Consider the following 3831-nt stretch of genomic DNA (forward strand, 5'->3'; position numbering starts at 1 on the left):
GTTTCCTGTCTCACATTCAGGTCCTTTATCCATTTTGAGTTTATTTTTGTGCATGGTGTGAGAAAATGATCTAGTTTCATTCTTCTGCATGTTGCTGTCCAGTTCTCCCAACACCATCTGTTAAAAAGGCTGTCTTTTTTCAATTGGATATTCTTTCCTGCTTTGTCAAAGATTAGTTGGCTGTATACCTTTGGGTCCAGCTCTGAGTTTTCAATTCAGTTCCATTGGCCTATGCACTGTAGCACAAATTTAATATCTGCAAAAGTGACTTGTTTTCTTTTACAGTAAATGCCAACTGTGCTAAAGTGTTAATTATCATATTCTAAAACATCCAGGCTTTAATCATCGATATGATATATGGATATAAGAGAAGTAGACATCATCTATTTAATTCCCAAATTTATTATATTTGGGATCATATTGTTTATATAGTTTTTTTAATGCTTATTTTCTTTGAACATGAATCATGAACATTTTAGCTGATTGTTACATATAACTGGTAAACTTGATTTTAAATGGTTGCTTTATGTTCCAATTTATAAATAAAATAATTATTACTACATTGTAGAAAATACAAAGTATTTTTTTCCAATTGAAAATAAGTTATTGATTCATTTATTTAAAGTTTATTCATTTTGAGAGAGAGAGCATATGTGGGTGGAGGAGGTCAGAGAGGGAATGAGAGAGAATCCCAAGCAGGCTCCGCACTGCTGGCAGAGAGCCCAACACAGGACTTGAACTCATGAACTATGAGATCATGACCTGAGCCGAAACCAAGAGATGAACCCTCAACCAAATGAGGTACCCAGGTGCCCCGAATATAAGTGTGATTTAATATAAGTTATATAAAAGTCATCTTGAAAAGTTCTAATTGGGGGTGCCTGGGTGTCTCAGTCAGTTGGACATCCAACTTCAGCTCAGGTCATGATCTCACTGTCTGTGAGATCGACCACTGCCTCAGGCTTTGTGCTGACAGCTCAGAGCCTGGAGCCTGCTTCTGATTCTGTGTCTCTCTCTCTCTCTCTCTTTCTCTCTCTGCCCTTCCCTATCTTGTGCTCTGTCTCTGTCTCTGTCTCTCTCTCTCAAAAAGAAATAAACATTTAAAAAGTTATTTTTTTAAAAAAAGAAAAATCCCAATTGCCTTGAATGTAAAATTACTGGAATCAAGACTTTGAACATTTATGACTCTCAATTCATAACACAAAACTCCAGACTCGAGTACTATACAGATCATCACCATAAGAAGCTCCCCTGGTATTTGATCACATACACCCTCCAAAAACCCCTAGCAACCATTAATGTGTTCTCTGGTTCTATAAAAGTTTTCCTTTTCCAGAGCTTCATATGTTTAGTGTGTATAGTATGTAGCCTTTTCAATTGTCTTATTTCATTTAGCAATATGCATTTAAGACTTATCTATTTTGTTAAATGGATTAGAAACTCATTATTTTATGGGATAGTATTCCATTGTATGTATGTGCCTCAGCTCATTTTTCTGTTTATCTATTGGAAGACATCTTAGTTTCTTCTTTTTGTTTGTTTTGGTGATGATGAATAATGTTTACATTTCTGGAAATATTCATATGCAGGTTTTTGTGTGTATATAATTTTTCAGTCAGTTTGAAAATCTAATTTGGTAACATGAAATGTTTGCCTCCATAAATTATAAAGCTTGGATATTAGGTACAAATAGGTTAAGATTATTACATCTTCTTTAAGGATTGAGCTCTTTAACATTAGGGTATATATCTCTGTAGGGTTGGTAACATTCATTGATTTGAAGTCTTCAGAGTCAAATATTGATAGAACTGCCTCAGTGTCCTTATTAATCACTGTTTGCATTATTGTTACTCCAATAATTTATTTTGAAGCTGTCTGTGTCTATAAAGTGGACTCCTTATAGACAGCAAAATGTTGCGTCTTCTGTGTGCTTCATTCTGGCAATATCGGACTTACAGTAAAGTCCTTAGATCATTTACAGGTAATTTAATAACTTAAATTTAAATTGCTGTACATCTACCATCTTGCTATTTTTTTCCATTTTATCTATTTTTGCTCCTTTTCCTACTCTTCCTGCTCTCTGTTGGATTGTTTCCACAGTATCTCATTTCCATTCCTTGTTTTAATTTATTTTTAAAAATTATTCTATAACCATTTTATTAATTTTATTAATAAAATTTTCCATTTTATTAATCTGTATTGTAGCATTTTACAATATAAATAGTATATTTATATTTATTTTAATAAATTTAAATATAAAAATTAAAATTAAGTATTTTTATATTTTAAGTTTTTATTCAAAATATTTGTTAAATGTGTCATTTTTTAGAAAATAACTAAAATAAATTTTCTTACTCAAATTTACTTTGGGAGTTAAGATGACAGAGTAGTAAGGGACCCTGGGCTTGTTTCATCCCTCAAACACAACTAGATCCATATCAAACTATTTCGAACACTAAGAAATTTATCTGAGTGAAGATTGACAGAACTATCTGCATAATTTGAGGGAGAGAGCATGGCAGGCACATAGTGAAAAGAGATGAACTGGGGACAGAAGAGCAGTGGTACCAAAGAGGGGTAGGAGCTCTTTTCACGGAGAGAAGAAAGAGAGCAGGGAGGTTGAGCATTGCCTTGTGTTTGTCCAAGAAAAACACTCCCCATGAAAGTGGCTAGAGAGAGAGAGAAATGAAGAGTGAAAACACACTCAAGGAACTGCAGAAGAAAACTATTCTCTAAAACCATTGATGCCAAAAAAGGAGAGGTTTTCAATACCACCAGTTTTTTATACACAGCAGAACACAGTCTGAAGTTTCCAAGCTCAGTGCCTAGCAAGGCTCTGGGAAGGAAAAAAGGACAGAGTCCTAGGAATTGACAGCATGGTCTGAGGATCCCCACGGAATCGATCACATGGAAGCAGTTACCCTGCTTGGAGTACGTTCAGTAGGGGTGATTCAGCCTTTTCCATGGTCAAAAGACTGGCAGACACCATATAGCTGCTCCATTCACTGGTTTAGGAACAAAGATGCTGACTGAGGGTAGCAAATACTGGTGCCAGCTATTTGTTCAATTTACCATAAACTAAGGTACTGCCACTGTACAATTGTGCAAACATTTACTGGCATAGACCAGCACTGGCCACAGTGCAGGGAGAGCCTCCCCCCAGAGGATCTGAGCCATGAAGTTCTCTGAAGTAAGAGGTTTTTGAAATACAGCCATGCCTGATATAACACCCTTGCAGACAGACAGCTTAGACACATATGGGGGAGAAATGGAAGGGCTGACATAAGCCAGAGATAGAGGAAGTGGATTGTGCATCTGTAAGGGCAAGAACTTCCTGTGCTAGAGACTAGAGAGGAAGGTGAAGCCATTTTAACCATTAGGCCATCAACACTGATGACCCCAGTGAGCTAAACAGCACCACCAAGTGAAGAACTGAGCCATTACAACAAACCCTGTCCCCTGTTTCCTTCAGGCGCATCTCCAGTAGGACAAGTAAGCCTGAGAATCACAGCTGCATGCTCCTCATGCAGAAGACCAGCAAAACCCTCCTCTGTGCACTAAGGTTTACCAATCTTAGAATGCTGTAAAACTTCATGTCTAGGGGAAACACAGTCTGGCTTCATTTGGGTTTTTTCTTTCTTTCTTCATTTGTTTCGGTTTTTTTTTTTTTTTTTTTTGATGCTGTTTTGGTTTTGTTGGGGTTTTTTGAATACAAAGAGCAAAATTTTTTTTTTTTTTTTACAAATAGTTTATTGTCAAATTAGTTTCTACATAACACTCAGTGCTCATCCCCAAAGTGCCCTCCTCCATGCCCATCCCCCCCTCCCCCCC

The sequence above is a fragment of the Hyaena hyaena genome, unplaced genomic scaffold (assembly GCF_003009895.1).
Source record: "Hyaena hyaena isolate Hyena2069 unplaced genomic scaffold, ASM300989v1 scaffold_1042, whole genome shotgun sequence".
Taxonomy (NCBI): Eukaryota; Metazoa; Chordata; class Mammalia; order Carnivora; family Hyaenidae; genus Hyaena; species Hyaena hyaena.